This window comes from Falco cherrug, chromosome 3, assembly GCF_023634085.1.
Source record: "Falco cherrug isolate bFalChe1 chromosome 3, bFalChe1.pri, whole genome shotgun sequence".
NCBI classification, from domain to species: domain Eukaryota; kingdom Metazoa; phylum Chordata; class Aves; order Falconiformes; family Falconidae; genus Falco; species Falco cherrug.
The window spans coordinates 70,880,487-70,899,881 of record NC_073699.1 but is presented as its reverse complement, the minus strand read 5'-3'; the positions used below and the strand labels follow the sequence as shown (position 1 = coordinate 70,899,881).

The 19,395-nt window shown below is 45.1% G+C and overlaps 1 protein-coding gene across 1 annotated transcript in view; it reads right to left on the bottom strand.

Moving 5' to 3' along the window:
* The window catches only part of CARMIL1 (capping protein regulator and myosin 1 linker 1), a 238,805-nt gene extending 238,638 nt beyond the window's left edge, over positions 1-167 (bottom strand). The window contains exon 1 of the mRNA XM_055704622.1: positions 15-167. The gene's annotated coding sequence lies outside the window, so the exon portion shown is untranslated. The remainder of the gene's footprint in view (positions 1-14) is intronic.
* Positions 168-19,395: the final 19,228 nt, after the last annotated feature.

Genomic DNA, 19,395 nt, shown 5'->3' with positions numbered 1-19,395 from the left:
CCCGGCCTCCTCACCTCGCGAGAGCCGCCGGGAGCCGCCCGCGCCCACCCAGCACCCGGCGGCGGCAGAGGCGGCGGCGGCCGGGAGCATCACCCTCAGGAAGCCATCGCGCCCGCCCCGCCGCCGAGAGGGAGGAGGAGGGCAGCGGGCTGGGAAATTCAGCGCGGCGAGGCCGGCCCCTCCTTCGCCCGATCAGCCCCCAGCGCTGCGGCGGGCCCGGGAGGGCGGCGGCGGGGGCCATCTGCCGGCGGCCGGGAGCGGCGCGGCCAGGCCCGGTCCCCCCCGCCGCCGCAGGCCCCGGCCGCCGCCGCGGTGCCTGGCCGCTGAACCGGCCCTCCTCGGCGGACAGCCTGCCCGCCGCAGGTGCGCCTTCAGCCTTGCACCGCGGGGCTTCTCCTCTGCCTGCACGTCATTGAAAAAGGTGTTCGGTGTGAAGGGGGCGGCTGTCATCTCCAAGTCAGTCCTCGCCGCCTGGGAAAGGGAATGCCCAGGCTAGATCCCTTCAAGCCCTGGAAGAGGGCGACCTTTGATCTGAACTCATCTGCCTCTCCCTCACCCCACCACCTTAGCTCCACAGGGATGGCAGCTGCTTCAGCACCTGTTCTGACGCCCTCGCTAGAGATTGCTTAGCAAACTCCTGGTGCAGGGAGAGGCAAGGCTCCGAGCTTGTGCTGGGCTGAGGGGAACCGAACCTGCCTCCTTCCCCAGGACCAAAGAAAAATCCACCAACTGCAGCATTTTGCTTGTTGCACTTCCCCGTTGAGAATTTTTGTCGTGTGTTAACAACCACATTGTAGAAACTTGGCACTCAAGCTGCCTAATTGCGCCCACAAAAATAAGGACAGAAAGATGCACCCAATAGGGTGAGAGCAAAGGAAGAGGTTTGGCAGCTCTGGAAATCCTTCGGCTTGCTTCTGGTAGCATTGCCTGTTTTCAGTGAAAGGATCATTTTCACTGCAGCAGGACTGTGATTGGTCGCCCTCCATCCTAAAGGGGTGGATTACTGCATAAACCTCATATTTCAAGCACTCTACAAGTGAGTGACGGATCGGAAAGATCAAAGTCGTTAATGTCTAATTAAGAAATCCAAAATGCACTCAGTGAGAGCAACAGTGTAAATCCAAGAAGAGTTATTTTGCAGGTGCGGTACCATACTGCTGCACTCTGTGTCTTGGGGACAACTGCATACCTGGTCTTCAGAAGAAACATGACTAGCAGTTTGAAATTGCTGTGACTTGTCAAATCATTTTATTATGATTCCCCATGGCACCAACCAGATCTCTAAATAATGTCAGAGATTGTTTTACCAACACAGATACAATTACTATAGAAAAGGCTACAATTTGCTCTCTTTCCGGTTTGCTGTTTACATGTAATGAATAAGAACATCCTTTAAAGAAAACAAGCACAAAAGTGTATATATTAGTAAAAGTGAATATATTAGTAAAAGAACATAATAAAGAAGCTATGTGGTTTTAATATACAGACATATCAGTCAAATCTTTTCTGGCTACGCATGTGTAAATACATATATATATATATATATATATATAAAATGCACTGTATTACTCTTCCATTGACAGTCCTCTGCTCTCTTTCCCTCACTGGATCTGCACCCTTTTCTAATGTATGCAGAATACCTGCTACCTCTTCCTTTCCTTTCTGCCAATCTTTCTTCACAGCTCAGCCGAAAACCATGTTTCTTGCTTGCTGTATATACAAGCTTACTCCCACTGAGGAACATGGACATCTTTTGGCAGGAAACAAAAAAGGAATTGAGAAATTCACATCTTTTAAAATACCCAGGATGGAAAAATCAGACCATTAAGTCTGTATAAGAAAGGCCATGTAATTTCATGCCATTATTTCCATATTTGGTCTAATGCCCTAACTTCCAGAAAGGTATCTTCTCTTCCATCAGTATTCACCTGCTCTGCAAAAAATGTACATTTTTGGATGTATGTCCTCCTATACATGAAGCATGACAGTTTCTCATGCTGCACTAAACCACTGCCTTGTTTCTGTCTGAACCAGCATTTGAAGCATAGACCTTTCTTCCTTGGCTGCTGCCAGACAAATGCAGGCCTCCCAGCATGCAACAATGATGTGTTCCTTCCAGGCCGGCCTGCCTGCAGCATTCTGCTGGGATACTGCTAGAACCTCCTCCCTCCTGGCTTCCTACCGCACAGGCTGGCCAGCACAGCAAGCCCAGGACGTGTAAAGGAAAAAAAAAAAATGGCAACAGGTAGGACTTTTTTGTTGTGGTTTGTTTTTTTTAAATCACCAGAACTATAGGCTAATGAAGTAGTACTACCAAAGCTAGTGTATAATTCCTGGTCTGGTGCCTAGGACCCTGGGCCTGGTAGGGGAGGTACAGACTAAACTCAGATGGATTAGTGCCCCCAAGGCAAGATTCAATCAGCAAAATTCCCATTCCTTATTCCCTGGACAGGAGGCAGAATGTGATCATCCAGGCAGGCTGCTGCTTCTGCTTCCTGTTCCTCCAGCTACAGTAATGCCTAGATATCAGTGCTATCACAAAGTCAGTCTGGCCTGTGAAAAGAAAGGTATTTTGAATCCCGAGGGTCTGCTTCCCAGTGCAGAGAGGACTGGACCACCTTCTAAGGGATCCCAAACAATCAACTCCCAGAGCCTCCCAAACAGAAACCCTTCTCCACAGTTTACTGGCAAAGCCGCACCATTGAGAGTTTGCTGGCTTTGTAAGGCAGTGTGATTTTCATCCTTTCGTGTTGACCCCTTACCCTCCACTAGTCAGTTCAGCAGGGATGCAGTTGTCACAGACATCTTCCCCAGTAGCAAGGACATTTGAAGAAGTTCAGCCCCTTACAGCAAGTCATCCATACCCACCCGGGGCTGTTTGCTGCTTTCCATGTTGTGGCAGTGTGAGAAATGGTGATATTGTGTTGTAATCTGAATCAGTGAAGTGAGTCAGAAAGGAGATTTTTGTCATTTTTTGACATTTTAATAATCTTTTCTCCCTCCTTGCAGACCGATGGAGGCACACCGGCAAAACTGAGGAAAACAGGGGTGCCCAGGTGGGACAACTGGGGCAGACTCAGCTGGGTTTCCTACCCTATCTCAATGGAATTCCTGTAACTCTCAGGCACAACTCGTGCCCTGAGGTGCTTCTGAGCAGTCCTTGCTATTTTAACAGGGCCTCATAACCTCATGTCACCTGCATTGGTGCAAATGAGAAGTACTTGGCTGCCCTAGCTATCATCAAGCTCCAGCAGTAGTGAAACATTGCATATCACAAGTGCAGCAGGCACGTGGAGAATGGAAAGAGACTGCATTGTCTTCTGCCAGAGCAGAAGATCTATGATATCATTTCAAAAGTCATTCGAAGCGTAACTGATTTGCCCGCCACAAGAATTGGATCTGTGTGGTTTTGTTGGAGGTATTTTTTCTCTAAAGGCTGCTCAAGTTGTTGTAGTTTCTGGCATGACAGAAATGCTGAGAGTAGTGGGCTGGATCATGTGTGAGTTAGGTTTCTGCAGGGAATGTTGCAGCATCCACAGCTTATATTTAACTGACAGTAACAGCAGGGGGGAACAAGGAGCTTCAGAAGACATTGATCAAGGAGACATTTGACACAGAAAGAGATGGGGGAGGGGGTGGAAATGTCCTCAAAACTGCAGCCTTCATGATCAGATTAACCATTAATTGCATGAAGCAAATTTTGAGAAACTTCTGACTCCACCTCTCACAGGTCTATATTATCATGGCACCTCACACCCTGTATTGACATACGGTGTAACGTATTCCCGTTTTTCAGCCTGTCTGTTGCCCTTGTCCTCCTTTTCAGCCTAGCTCCTGCAGATAAGGCAGGTGTCAATATGTCTCTGTGCCAAGCCATGTGCGCTGTCATAAGGTAGGGTATTCATAGTCTCAACTACCACATGTCTTCCCTGCCAATTCTTATGCCTCTTGGATTGTGGCTTTAGCACTGAAGAATCTCAGTCTTTTTTCCTGAGAAGCAATAGTATGACATCATCAATGTTAGGATGTGATCAGCTGATCAGTTGCATGATCCTACACTTGCTGAAGCCAGTGGAAGGATTACGGTTGCCAATAGCAGGTGTCAGACCGACATTCAAGTCACACCCTGAAGTCATCCTGCTGCAGAGGAACTTCATGGTGGGAGGAAGCAGATGATTCAATCCGATTTGCAAAGCTGCCTTGCAGTGTGCAGCAAAAGCTCAGAACATCTCGTGAAAGTAGGCGAAGCACATGACACACTTCCATTTATGCCTGAGCTCAGAGGTTCATGAAGTCTACCCATCCATGCCAGCTTTATTTCCACTTAGCCTAAAAATAATTTTGGGCTCTCTACAGTTTGTTGTTTGTTTGTTATAATTTTTACCCAATAAATATTTTTGTGTTCATTGTCTGTGTGTGGTGATACCATTAAATGTGATATTTAGGCCCCTCACATTGATCATATCTGTTCGGATACCTGTAAATATTTCAGGACTTAGGAATGTTTTGACATGAAACATTAATTAGAAAAAAAGCAGAAAACAAGTAGCTAGCTAATTGCACAATAATAAATGTCTTGTATTGCTGAATGATTGGATGCTTGCTTTGGATTTCACCAGCTGAGAGAAAATTGATAGGGAAAAATGCATGTCCTCCATCAATCACTAGTCTGGCAAAGGAAATGACACGGTTGTAAATAGTCTTCTGTTGTTATTCCTGACTTAGTCTTTGCAGACCCTTTACTCCGGGTTGCTGTATGCTCTTATGATTATTTCAGTACCCTGTACACAAAATCCTTCATTTGTCTCGATTTTAAATAGGGTGAATATAAATGCAGCAGCAAATATGCATATTTTGATAAGGCATACTTTGAATGGTACTGTTAAGAAGAGAATTACAAAGAGCAGCTGATGCCTCATGAAAATCTTAATAAGAGAAATCTATTTGGAATAATTCTGGTTACTATACTATATTTGAAGACAGAAGGGGATAAAACCATGCTTGCTAGAGATAAACCTGGGGGCAGCATGCCAGTGTTTGAGGGACAGTGTGCTAGCAAGGTCCTTCTGTCTGCTGTCTCAGCAGAGGCAGGGCATGGCGATCCATGCAGCAGCAAAGACACAAGGGTTATTGATGTGTTAGAGAGCACAGGAGCACCTGAGAATGGTCATGTAGGAATCAGGGCTTCTCCCCCCAGAAAGGTGGTGGGGTCAATAGCCCAACTGATGTACTTCTACACCAGTGCGCACTGCATGGGCAACAAACTGGAGGAGCTGGAAGACATTGCACAGCAGGAAAACTATGACATAGTTGCCATCATGGAAACGTGGCGGGGTGACTCGCACAACTGGAGTGCTGCAATGGATGGCTATAAACTCTTCAGAAGGGACAGGCAAGGAAGGAGAGGCGGTGGGGTAGCCCTGTATGTGAGGGAGTGTTTTGACCGTCTAGAGCTTGACAGTGGTGACAATAGGGTTGAGTGCTTATGGCTAAGAATCAGGGGGAAGGCCAACAAGGCAGATATCATGGTGGGAGCCTGTTATAGACTACCCAACCGGGCTGAAGAGGCAAACAAAATATTCTGTAAGCATCTGGGAGAAGTCTCATGACTGCCAGCCCTTGTTCTCATGTGGCACTTCAGCTTACCAGATGTCTGCTGAAAATACAAGAGAGCAGAGAGGGAACAGCCTAAGAGGTTCCTGGAGCGTGTGGAAGATAACTTCCTGACACAGCTGGTCAGTGAGCCAGCTAGGGAAGGCACCCTGCTGGACCTGCTGTTTGTGAGCAGAGAGGGACTGGAGGGTGATGTGATGGTGGGAGGCCATCTTGGGCATAGTAATCATGAAATGATAGAGTTTTCGATTCTTGGAGTAGTAAGGAGGGGGGTCAGCAGAACTGCTACCTTGGACTTCTGGAGGGCAGACTTTGGTCTCTTTAGGAGGCTGGTTGGCAAAGTCCCTTGGGAGACAGTCCTGCAGGGCAAAGGAGCCCAGGAAGGGTGGGCATCCTTCAAGAAGGAAGCCTTAAAGGCACAGGAGCAGGCTGTACCCATGTGCTGAAAGACGAGATTGGAGGGACTAAGACCAGCCTGGCTGAACAGAGAACTCTGGCTGGAATTCAGGAAAAAAGAAAGAGAGCTTGTGATCTTTGGAAGAAGGGGCTAGCAACTCGGGAGAACTACAAGGATGTCATGAGGTTATGCAGGGAGAAAATTAGAAGGGCAAAAGCCCAGCTAGAACTTAACCTGGCTACTACTGCAAAAGACAATAAAAATGTTTCTATAAATACATTAGAAACAAAAGGAGGGCCAAGGAGAATCTCCTTTATTACATCCTTCATATAACATCCTTTATTGGATGCAGAGGGAAATATAGTGACAAAGGATGAGGAAAAGACCGATGTACTTAATGTCTTCTTTGCCCCAGTCTTTAGTAGAAAGACCAGTTGTTCTCTGAGTATGCAGCCCCCTGAGCTGGATGACAGAGATGGGGAGCAGAATGAAGTCCCCATAATACAAGTCAGTAATGCTACACCACTTAGAGACACACAGGTCTATGGGGCCAGATGGGATCCACCTGAGGGTGCTGAGGGAGCTGGTGGAAGTAGGTGGTCACTGAGCACTGCTTCAAATCATTTTTCAGCAGTCCTGGGTAATCATGGAGGTCCCAGCTGGCTGGAGGCTATCAAATGTCAAATAACAAATATCAGATATCAAAACCCCATCTACAAGAAGGGCTGGAAAGACGATCTGCAGAACTACAGCCTTGTCAGTCTGACCTCAGTGCCAGGGAAGGTTATGGAGCAGATCATCTTGGGTGCCATCACATGGGCATGTACAGGACAACCAGCTGATCAGGCCCAGTTTATGAAAGACAGGTCCCACCTGACTAACGTGATCTCCTTCTATGACAACGTGACCTGCCTAGTGGACAAGGGAAAGGCTATGGATGCTGACTACTTAGACTTCAGTAAAGCCTTTGACACCGTCTCCCACACCGTTCTCCTGGAGAAACTGGCTGGTCATGGCTTGGACAGGTGCACTGTTCACTGGGTAAAAATCTGACTGGCTGGCTGGGCACAGAGAGTGATGGTGAAGAGTCACGTGCAGCTGAAGATCAGTCACAGGTGGTGTTCTCCAGGGCTCAGTACTGGGACAAGTTCTGTTTAACATCTTTATTGATGATCTGGATGAGGGGATTGCGCACATCCTCAGTACGTTTGCAGATGACACCAAGCTGGGCAGGAGTGCTGATCTGCTTGAGGGCAGGAAAGTTCTGCAGAGGGATCTGGACAGGCTGGACCGATGGGCCAAGGCCAGTTGTGTGAGGTTCAACAAGGAGAAGTGCTGGGTCCTGTACTTGGGTCACAACAACCCCACACAGTGCTATGGGCTTGGGGCAGAGTGGCTGGAAAGCTGCCTGGGGGGAAAGGACCTGGGGGTGGGGGTGGACAGCCGGCTGAACACGAGCCAGCAGTGTGCCCAGGGGGCCAAGAAGGCCAACAGCATCCTGGCTTGTATCTGAAACAGTGTGGCCAGCAGGACAAGGGCAGTGATTGTCCTCCTGTACTGGGCACTGGTGAGGCCCCACCTCAAATCCCGTGTTCAGTTCTGGGCCCCTCACTGCAGGAGGGACATTGAGGTGCCGGAGCGTGTCCAGAGAAGGGCAGCGAAGCTGGTGAAGGGTCTGGAGCACAAGTCTTAATGAAGAGCAGCTGAGGGAAGCGGGGTTATCTATCCTGGAGAAACGGAGGTTCAGAGGGGGGGACCTTATTGCTCTCTTCAACTGCCTGAAAGGAGGGTGTAGGCAGGTGGCAGTCAGTCTTTTCTCCCAGATAACAAGTGATAGGACAAGAGGAAATGGTCTCAAGTTGTGCAGGGGAGGTTTATATTGGATAGTAGGAAAAATTTCTTCCCTGAAAGGATTGTCAGTCATTGGAGGAGGCTGCCCAGGGAAGTGGTTGAGTCACCATCCCTGGAGGTATTTAAAATGGACGCAGATGCGGTGCTTAGGGACATGGCTTAGTGATGGACTTGGCAGTGCTAGGTTAATGGTTGGACTTGATTATATTAAAAAAAAAATATCTTTTCCAGCCTAAATGTTTCTATGATTCTGTGATTATCATACATTTCCATATTCCTCTTCCCTCATTCGTTTTTAGCAGGCATATTTGCATAAAACCAGGATCATTGTTACTTAAGAACTCATCTGCTTCTGCTACTTAGCTCTCACATGAAAGCATAATCCTCTGCATATCCCATCACATTTAGTTAGACACTGTTATAATTTTTATGACTTCAGATGTGAACCTAGAGAGCAAAACACACAGCCTAAACTGGCATTCTGGTTTTCTCTGTTCTGTACCAGGCATTACTAGCAACGCATGGAATTCACTTAGCAAGATACTGAAAGGAAATGTAGCATTGTAAAGCATTTAAAACAGGAACGTGAGTGTTGCAGCTCCTTGGTTCACCTGTCACTACTAAGTCAAGCTACACTATTTTTAGGGTCTGTGAAATCCAATTTCTCCCCTACTAGAAACTTTAATCATGTCAGATGTCTCAGCAAGCCTTTTTCTTACCATTGACTCCATATTAATCAAACAACATGCCTTGACCAGGTTTGCGTCAGCCCCGTCAGACAACTATCCCCTGGAACTGAGGGGTGAGACATGCTCCATAGACATTTGTACTGTCTGAGATAACTGAAGAAGAGGACAGATTTTCTTTGTGGCAGTGAAGTGGATGAAATGAACCTGTACAAAAATAAATCTAGAGTAGTTCTGACCTAAATTTCAAACTGAACATGATTCTCTCTCTGCTTTTTAAAAGTTTGAGCTTCTCTCTCGGCCTTTATTATTCTTACTTCTTCCCCTGCAGGAACTACTAACAGCCCTTCTATCAATACCAATACCTTTCATTCAACCTAGCAACCTCTGCTGCAAGAAAATATGTTTTTTAAATCTCAGAAAGCTTTCTAAGAAGCGGCACATTCTGCAGAGGTCATTGACCATGTGGTGCATCAACAAGAGCTTTTAAGGGAGTGTGCTAGGCCTAAATGGTGAGACATGTAGCCCTCCAGCTCACAATGTGATAGCCTGAGAGGCAGGGAAGAGAGGGTGCGAAGTGTGGAGGAAAAGTTATGTTGGACTAAACTGCCTTGGAACCAGCAAAAAGTTGAATATGTGGTGACTAAAGAGAAGACTGGCAGCAATTACAGGTGAATTTTAAATGCCAAAAGCTCTCTAGCTACACTGAGCTACCAACCTTTTCATTTTCAGTCACCTTTAGGAGAAGATCGGCATGTGGCTAGAACATGCAGGAGTCTCCTCTCACATGGAAGATCTGAACTCTGATATGGGCTACAGCAGTAATAATTTGTATAGTACTTCTGTTCCCTCTGCACAAGCTTTTTCCCATGGAGGAGCTTGCATAGTATAGTCTGAGAACCTGTGCCCATTCATGTTGATAAGCCATTTACAGAGCTCTGCCTGAATGGTGTTCAAAACCAACAAAGTGTTGGTCTTTTTCATAGGTCAGAGTACTGCTAGGCTTGGTTCAGTACTGTTGCAAGAGACTCAGTTTTTTGCACTCAGGCTTGCACCTCCCCTTGCAAAATCCACAACTGCCGCTGGCTTCAGGAGAGCACCATGTGAGAATGAAATCCTTCCAGAGGATCTCCTTGCCATTTCTGTAGTGTACAGAGTTATCCTAGATGTTTTGTAAAATAAAGAACATCAGTCAACCCTGGACAACCTATGAACGCTTTACAAATAACATATAGAATTAGCAAGCAGTGAAAACAATGTGAGCAAACAGCAAGAACATTCTAGCTGCATGTCCCTAATATAAAACAGCATCAGATGTGATATTGCAATGTAATAGGAATTTACTGGCAAAATGAGGTTGCCATTTCCTGGGCTAGCCATAACAGGATGTTAACATAAGGGTTGACTAACAAGCAAAGTTGAGGTCACACCAGTTTTTCTGGATACGTATATGTCACCAATGATTTGGAGCAAATTATGTAAAAAATTGCTGTTTTCATGTTCAAACTGTTACTTTAAAAGAATTCTGTGCAATAGGAGTATCACCAACAAACACAATCTCCTTTCATCAGTGTACATGGATATGTTCATCTGAGTAGGTTTGCCTCCATGTGTGGCCATTTACTCACTCTTATTGAAAAGTAGTATCTCTAGGCTATTAATTGCAAGCCCTGTTTCTGACTCCTAAAGTGGTTGGTATTTGGGGCCAAATGCCAGCACTGAACCAAAAGTGGTGAGAGGTTCTGGTTTGTTGACAGGACAAACAACAGGTATTGCCATTCATCATGGCTCTCAGGGTACTGCAGGGAAACCCACTGGCCTCACTTTGCACTCGGTTAGGTGTTCTGTTCCCCAGCAAAGAAGAGGTAGAATTCACATCAGTAGCTTTGAAAAACGCAGGAGAAACACCACCACACCACCCATGTAAAGAGAAAGGCTGGATTTCTATTAGTTAATTGAGTGGCCCAATGATGTTGCTGGATGCTGAGGATGATAAGCATGGGGTGACTTGTTTCTGTGCTGTCACAACACTCCATACTAGCCAGCTGCAACAAGGTCTTTTACCATCTCATACCAACATACTCTTCATACCAGTCTCTCTGCTGCCTTCTCCTAGTCTCTTCTCATCACAGGCATCCATTTTCTCTCTGCTTCTTCCTCCTCTCTCTTCCCCAGCTGCTCCCTCTTCCTTGGCTCCCCAACCCCTTAACAGAACCAGCCACAACTCCACCTTGTCTACATCAGCCAACCCACTGCCGCTGAAGACAGCCCACAGCTGTATTTTATCAATGTTAATTAACCAGCCTTCTACACTGTACTAATAAAATGCCTTAGGGTCAAAGGAGCTAAGGAGCACCTTAGTCACTGTGCAGTGATGGAGAGTTGTTTGCTAGGCAGGCTCAAACCAGGGAATGGATTTTTAGTGCGATGTTTACTTTCTAGGGGCTAAGTATGGTTCTTGGCACAGTTTATTTCTGGAGTATAGAGTGAACCTAAGCAGGCTCCATCTCTCCTTCCCTGAATAGTGAAGGGTGCTCGGAGGGTTCCTCCAATACAATGAAATCATCGGATGTTTTGCGGCACAGGCAATGAGCTTAAGCCAGCAGTGCCAAAGGAGCACTTTGAGAACAGTAGAAGGAAAAACACTTGTAAAATTCCTGAGATAAGCCACAAATATGAGGAGTTCACATAAGGAAAGCCTTCCTTGCAGTTCCATGATACATCATCAGCAAAAACAGCCTAAAATGTTTCTTCTCATTCTATTGCCACATTTCATAGTCACTTGATCGAATGTACTGGTTTTGGTTGGACAGTGTCAATTTTCTTCATAGCAGCCCATATGTTTTAGGGTTTTGATGAAAACCATGTTGATAATAACACAGGGATGTGTTAGCTATTACTGAGCAGTGGTCAAAACCTTCTCTGCTTCTCACACCGCTCTACCAGAGTGTAGGCTGGGGTCGGGCAAGAGGTTTGGAGGGACAAAGCTGGGGCAGCTGGCGCCAATGACCAAAGGAACATCTCATACCATACAATGGTGTGCTCAGCAATGAAAACCGAGGGGGGAGTTTGCTAGCTCAAGGACTGCCTAGGCATTGGTTGGCTGGTGGAGAGCAATTGTGGGGGTTTGCATCACTTGGTTTTCTTGGGTTTGGTTTTTTTGTTTCTTTTTTTTACTTATTAAACTCTATTTGTCTCAACCCACAAGTTTTCTCACTTTAGCCCCTCCTATTCTCTCCCCCATCCCATGGAGGGAGCAAGCGAGCGGCTGCGTGGGGCTGAGCTGCCTGTCGGGCTTAACCCACAACAGCGGGCTGTTACAACACTTTGCAGAGCTGTACTGTACACCAGGTGAGACGATCCAAGAGCAAAACAAGTCCGTGTATCATGATATTGAGCTCATACTCATTAAGAGCAGATGCTCCAGAAAAATCACAGCTGAGCTTTTAACTTGCTGTGAATGTTTTAGACTATTTCTCTAATCTCAAATCACCACTGAAAAGACTACACACTTACTGAATGTATTTGTCATTAGAAAATAATTACCCAGATATTTCTTCAGAAAATAATCAGTGATCTGCAAAGCACAAGTTTATGAATAACTATTTACAGTTTCTAAACTCCAGCTCACATTCTGAACTCAGTTACAGGTGCCTCCCAGCTATAGGAGCAGAAACAAGACCACATTATTTAGGCTGGGACATAAAGATGGCAAAAAGGAAACTGTATGGCTGTTGCAGGCTGTGCTTTTCAATCAGTGATATAGGCCAAATGGTATTATTATTTGTGTTCCCCCTCTGGGTGATTTACATAATAAACTAACACAACAAGAACAGTGTATTTCACAATCAGCCTGAAGTTTGCTTGTAGCACACGAGAGCCAGTTCTTCTCAAGTTCAAGTTCTTAAATGATCTCTGAAAACAATTATGAAATGGTTACTGGTGGACAAAAATCTCAAAATCTACTCATGAATGTGATAGGAGATTTTTGGAAGCATTTTCCCCTGTTGTCAGCCTTGGCTGTCATTTTCTGCAACACAGTTTCTCAAGGCGCAAATATATCAGTTTATTATCCTTAAATGCAGTAAAATGAAGCCGTGTCAGGAGTGAGTTCGATTTAATTTTTTTCACCTCCATTTCAACAGAAAGGATCCAGTAACATTTAGTGGTCTTCATTCTGCCCCTAAGTGGTTAATTTACTGTTCAGAACAGGTTTTTATTACCCTTTCTTCCTTCCCTGCCTCACTGCACACGTGCTAGTCTTTTTTTTTTTTTTCTCCAACTTGATGCTTTTGGTTCCTTTCACTATGCATTATCTGCTGCTGGCAGTAATCTTAGCTCTTCAACTGACAGCAAAATTATGAGGTGCTCAGTACAAGATGACAATTTTCCTTCCCTCATTTTAATTCATTTGCGCCGCCATCAAGGAATCAGCATCATCTTTTCAACACATTAACAGCTCTCTGCTGATAGAAAGCATCAGCTCCCCATTCTTCAGCAAGAGGTCAAAACTGATTTTGTTTTGTAACAACCCATTAAATTTTGTGGTTTGGAAAATTCCAGTGGTCTCTGATGTCAAATACCTAGACCCTTGTCTCAGCTGGCACACAGAGGGAAGAGGGGGTTTGCTGTGAGATACCAAGTGACACAGGCAGCCAAGAGTCTTTCCTAGAGAGGACCGTGGTCTGGCAAATGGCCTTGCCTGGTTGGATTACTTGCCTTTTTTTTTTTTTTTTTTTTTTTTTTTTTGCCTACTCTTAAGAAAGCCTCTTTGTTTCAGTGTGCACACAGAGGCTGCTGGCTTGTTTTACCGGCTTTAAAAAAGTGATAGCTACATGCTGCTTTAGGCATTTTCAGGTGTAAAAGGATCTGGTTTTACAAGTTACCAGCCAAATACATAGAATTCTAGCAGAGACAAGACCTACCTAACTATTGGATGCAAATAGTTAAGGTCACCTCTGTATCTTCCACAAGATGTTCTCGCTGACTTGATATGCCATCATGCAGCCAGTAAAAAAATGTATTATGTACCTCCATTGGAAAAAATACATGACTGCACTGTTTCTGTATACATGGCATAGCTCTATTCAGCTTTCTGTACAGATGAGCTTATCTGGGTAGATAAGTGAGTTACTCCCTCGTCCCCAGGTAGCTTCATAACAGGAAACCTTGGTCAGTTAGACACGCTCATTTACATTCAGCATAACAGAAGCCTAAAATCTTTGTCAGACAACTTGCATTGAATTGTTCAGTGAGCACAGTTGTGTTTCTGATGGGAGTACAGGCAGATTACAAATATGATCTTGAAGATGCCTGGTGGCAGACGGAGGGGTCTGTAGAGAGCGAGGGGCTGCACTGGCCCCACCAAGGTCCCCAGGCACTGGAGCAGAGCCAGGCTGACCAGCTCAATTCAAGGCAGCATGAAGCTGGCAGTGCTGCTCCTCATACTGCAAGCAGACAGATGGTCCCAGGTTTTTCCTACCTCTCTTTCAACTGCAGCACATTGAAATACAAAGGGCAAAACTTGCCATAACTCAAAACCAAAATATGAAGAACGAGAGCTGCAAACAACCTTATTAAAAATATCCCAAAGAGTGAGTATGAAATACAATAAGCATACTGCATTATTTGAAAATAGGGCTGGGAGGAAGCAGAGACGGCGAACTGTGGGTTGTGGTGTAAACAGAAGTTGAAGACCTAATTCAGCATTCACCTCAGCACAGTCAGAGCCCTGGTGGAGAAACCAGCAGGATTCCTGGTCTCTGCAGCAGAGGTAGCAGGACACCTGAAGGACAGGGTTTGGAGAAGAGAAACCCATTTGTTTGGAGGACAGGTGGACATCAGGAAAAAACAGTATTTTGAAAATGTTGAGGAGACCCAGCTTTCTTCTACTCCAGCTGCAGAGCAGCCACGATTGCCATCTTGGCTTCATGCCACCTCAGGGAGCACTGAGGGGCTCCTGGGGAGGGGTATGGGCACTTCCTCCCCTTGGCTGAGCAGGAGCAGCCTCACACAATCCAGGCTGGCTGCCCCGTTCCAAGGGCACTGTTGTAGGCACATTTCCGGGTAAGCTAGGAGGTCCATGACCTTTTAGTTTATTGCTGCTGCCCTGAGAGTAGCTGTATCTATTTCCAGTTTTACATCAGATGGCATCTGAAATTAATGCTCTTTAATAAGCAGCAAAATGTGTGTTGTCAGCATCTCAGGGTGAACACAGATACAATTAGACCTTTGGCAGAGCTTATTTATGCTTTACCTGCACCTAAGTATGCTCTTCAGATTGTGTCCCATGGCTGTCCTGGATTGTTTGATTTATTTATTTAGCTGTGATTCAACAAAAAGAGGGGAAAAACTGCTGCAAACACAAAGAATTCACTCCTCCTCACTCTTCCCAGTTGCACACACCCGATCGACTCATTTCCTTTCTCAGCAATGGAATTAGGCCCCTGTGATGCCGTATTTCCAAAACAAGGATGTTCAGCCACAAAACCTTTGCCTCTGTGTCGGGGAAAACGGGCTAGATGTCCTCACTGCACACAGAAAGGGGAACCAGCCCAGACACTAGCATGCAACGTACACCAGTTAGTTTGGGGAGATGCAATACGTGCCAATGTATTTAATGCAGCGTGTGCCAGAGCAGACTGCAATATGTGCCAAAGTTGCTGAGCTGTGAGGCAGCAGGACATGCTCAGCCCTCCAAGTATGGATCCTGTGCCCAGATGGGTGCAGAGCAGGGGTATTTCCTGGCAGGGGTAGAAGCTGCACAGTGAATTCTTTTGAATTTACTGTAACACTCACACAAAGCAATCCCTCCTGAAGCAGTTCCTGCCTTCACCAGACTTGGGGTTCTCCTTGCTTTTTTCCAAGGGCATTAAATTATCATTTGCTTCTCATTCCCTTGGAAGATCCACCTAGTTTTTGCTAATTCCCTTGTTGAAGTGCAGCTCTGCTCTCCCCGGAGACTATTCACAGAGCTTGCAGTGTTTACTATCCAACGATGATTTCCCCATGAAATAGGCTTGGTTTGAAATAGAAAGCGTTTTCTTCATCTGCCAACTCAGTCAAATCTCCAGCAGTTGAGCTGGCTTTCTTCCATCTTAAACATCATTGCTAGTAATTGAGGGTCCTGCTGACAAGCTCCAGAACCCCGCTGTGCCTGTGTGACTGTGTGACCATCAGTTGATGGTATCAGTGACAGCTTGCTGGATCTGGTGCCTCTGGTACAATCACATAGGGGAATCCACCGCAGTGAAGCTAGCAGAGCTGATGGCTGTGCATGCTGCAGAGGGGTGCTAAGGGGCATGGGAAGTGCTAAGGACTGACTGACTAAGGTCAGGCAATACCTACCCAGGTGAAAACACACCATCCTTAGTCAATTTTCAGAGTGGGGATGAGCTCAGAGACTATTTTGCTGTAGACTAGACAGAAGGAGTTTTCTCTCCTTTCCAGTTTTTTTCCAAATCTGGAAAAAACCCTAAAGGGAGACGAAAACGCTTCTCTCCCCCTGCCAATATGAAAACGTGGAGCATCAATTCATGCATATTCACACACATTCTTGCTCACAGGGGAAAAAAATACAGCAGCCCTGAAAGAGAGAGACAGTTCAGAATACCACTAAATTACACATGCCACATAATCTGTATTTTTCCTCCTCGGCTACCACGTGGTGTGAGTACTTGAATGCAGAACTGCCACTCAGAGCAAACAAAGTTCACCTGGGGACCCAGAGGGATTTCAATGCCCATTAACTGTGGCAAAAGGGAAAAATGTCTTTGCTTTATTTTAGCTGCACAATTATATGCTCTGTTAGGATTTCTGAAGACAAAAATGCTGTTTATACAGCACGAATTGGCAAGAAGGTGTTTCATTTTTAAAGCACTATTGAAAAATCTGGCTATTTATCTGACATTTAAATGGTGCTGAGCTTTTTGAAAGCCTGGCTTTCCCTTTCCTTTTTTCTCACTTTTTTTTTTTCCTTCTGTCACTTTTTATTGTCTTAAAGTGTTTCTGGATATGTCTCTAGAGCTTTCTCTTTTTTGCTGATCTTTTGCATATCTTTGTTAAATAGAAATATGTTGAGAAGAGTACAACTTCTTAACATATCACATCAAAACTGAAATACTGCAGAAAAATAATAATGGAATTGATTTTGATTTAATCCATTAGCTGTGCAGGTGCAGCTGCGTATCTAATACTACAAAGTGTGTATGTGATCTCCTTACAAGGTGACAGGAGAAGACTTTGCAGCTGAAGTTTACACTCATCCTTTGCATTTATGAGTTTTTCATTTTCTAGTTCCCTAACTGCCATTGCTCCTGGAAAAGCCATAAACTTTGCTACAGCTTTGCTTGAGAATAACCTAACAGCCATTAGTTCTTCTTGTGAGTAAGGATTGACACCTTGTGGCCAGAAAGTGCTAAAGAAAAAATAATCCCATTATATTTCGACTCATCTGGCCATTCCCTGTAAAGTTTTCTTTAACCGTCGTTTATTTAGTTCTTTAAATAGCCACAGCAATATCAGCATAACTATGGGTTGGTGCTCTTTCACTCATGTTTTTATATGCTTAAGAATGATTAAGCTTACCTTTGGAGGCTTTGTTCATCTAGCAGCCAGATATGGGGTTTCTGCTTCAGCCAGGCTATTCTTTAAGGAGAGGATAGCTCAAGGATCACCTCACCGGGAGATTTCACTCCCAGTCCTTTGCTGGAATTTGAGGAATAGTTTTTCTCCACTGGAAGAATTTTCAAGACCTGGGTGAGCATGAGTAGCATGATATCACAATGGAAATTGCTGAAGCTGCTAGCCATGGGTCCCCAACCCCCCATCAGCCCATTTCAGGACAGACCCCAGCCTAGGGAGTAGAAGAAATACGTGAGAGGGCCACCATAATCTGGGGACAGGATGAGTTCTGGCTAATTCAGGATGCTGTTTCTGCTTCCGCCTTAAAACTTACATATAAACTTTGAAATTCTCTTAAAATGTCTGGTTTCTTAATTGTTGTATTTGCAAAAACCAGGACTCTCAAAATCTTTTTAGCTCAAGGAAGTGGAAGTGTAATGGGCTTGAAATGCCCCTCACTCCAGCCCAGTGTTTCCTCCTATGTGGAGATTTATTTTTATTGTTTAAATTGCACTAACTCCTAGGAACTCAGTGTGCTGGGGTTTGTACTAACAAAATATTCAAAGGGTAGTTAGACATCACCTTGTATCTTCAGTGTCTACACAGCAGACAAGAAGTGTCAGCTAAACAAAACAGAATAAAGCCAGTGATGTGAGCTGGGGAGACAAGACAAATTAGTGAAAGGAGGAAAAAGCAGACATTCCTGATCATCTACTGAGTTTAGGTGAGGTCCAATGAGAACGATCTGTACATCAGCATGGAAAAGCTGAATTTTGAAGTATGTCTAACTTCTTTGGATTTTGACTGAAAGCTTTTTCCAAGAAAAAAGGATAGGAAGGAAGAAAATGCAAACCTCTTCCTGCTCTCCAAGAGTTCACTGGACTAGTACAGAGGCTGGCAATGAAAGTGTTACCTTACTCAAGGTCAGTCTGTTTTGCTTGTGCAGAGTGCACGACTTCTCCCAAAGTACAACAGTCATGTCTTGAAGATGCTCAGGAAAAAAATCACTGACCTTTGTCATGGGTAATCATTATAAAGAAGCAAATGACCATTTGCCCACAGTGGCAATGTCAAAGGCACTTTAATCTGTACAGCAAATGAAGTCAGAGTGATATAGATTTCCCACTCTGTTGCTATATGGGCTTTAAGATCATTTGTGTGTGGACCCTTATGAACTTAAGAGCTGAAAGACTCATCCAAACCTCATTCCAAAGTGAAAAGCAATGACTGTTCTGAACTTCCCAGTTTGGGAGAATTTGCTTTGCGTGCACATTTAGCTTGTGCAGGAGCCCTGCTGGACATCATGTGCCCTCCCAAGATATACCAACCATATTTCAGATCGGTAGCAGTTATAACTCTCTTTGCAGGTCTTGTGTGCATTACTTTGCCTGTCATTCTCTTTATTTTTGATCTGTTAAGTGGTGACAGTTCTTCCTCCACTCACCTATCGCATCAACCAGGTTAGTTCTCCTGGCTGGAGCTACCTCTGCTCAGGAGCTGTTTGTCATTTTGGAGCCTCTGGTAAAGGCTGATCCCAGCACTAGGCTATTCAGCTGCAACAAACTGGATGTTTCCAGGCCTGGGCGAGAGGGATCATGCTTTCACATAGGCTGAATCCCATGCCAGTGTAAAGTTACAGGGTTTGCACACACTATCGCTGTCAGTCTGTCTCCCAGAGGGTGTCAGATGGACTCCTTCAGCGCCAAACTAGCCGACAGCAGCAGAAGGCACTTGAGGCTGTGCAACTGCACCCCATAGGAAAGGTGTTCCATGTGGTTATGCTACAAGAGGAGGACAGAGGATGAGACACTTCTTGATTACCAGCCCAGGGAAAATGTACTTATGTGGGGTTTGGGTATGATTTTGATTATGGCCAAACCTGAAGAGGGAAGAGCCCTAGCATTTCAGAAAATGGGTCTAGGACAAGAACCAGGAATTGCTAATTTTCAGGACTGAAAATCTGGGGCCCCGTCTTTAATTAATGTAGGTAGAGTGTCTTTAATTAATATAGGTAGAGGGCCTTAGGTACTTGGCACTGCTTTCTTAGCTTAATCCTTGGAAACCTTTCAAAGCTCAGCTGGAGAGGACCCTAAGAAACCTCATTTGATTCTGAAGTTGATCCTGATTTGAGCATGAAGTTGGACCAGGTTACCTCCAGAAGGCCACTCCAACTCCAACTATCATCCTCTGACTTATAGTTATCCCAGCAAGCTGTGTGACATGTCA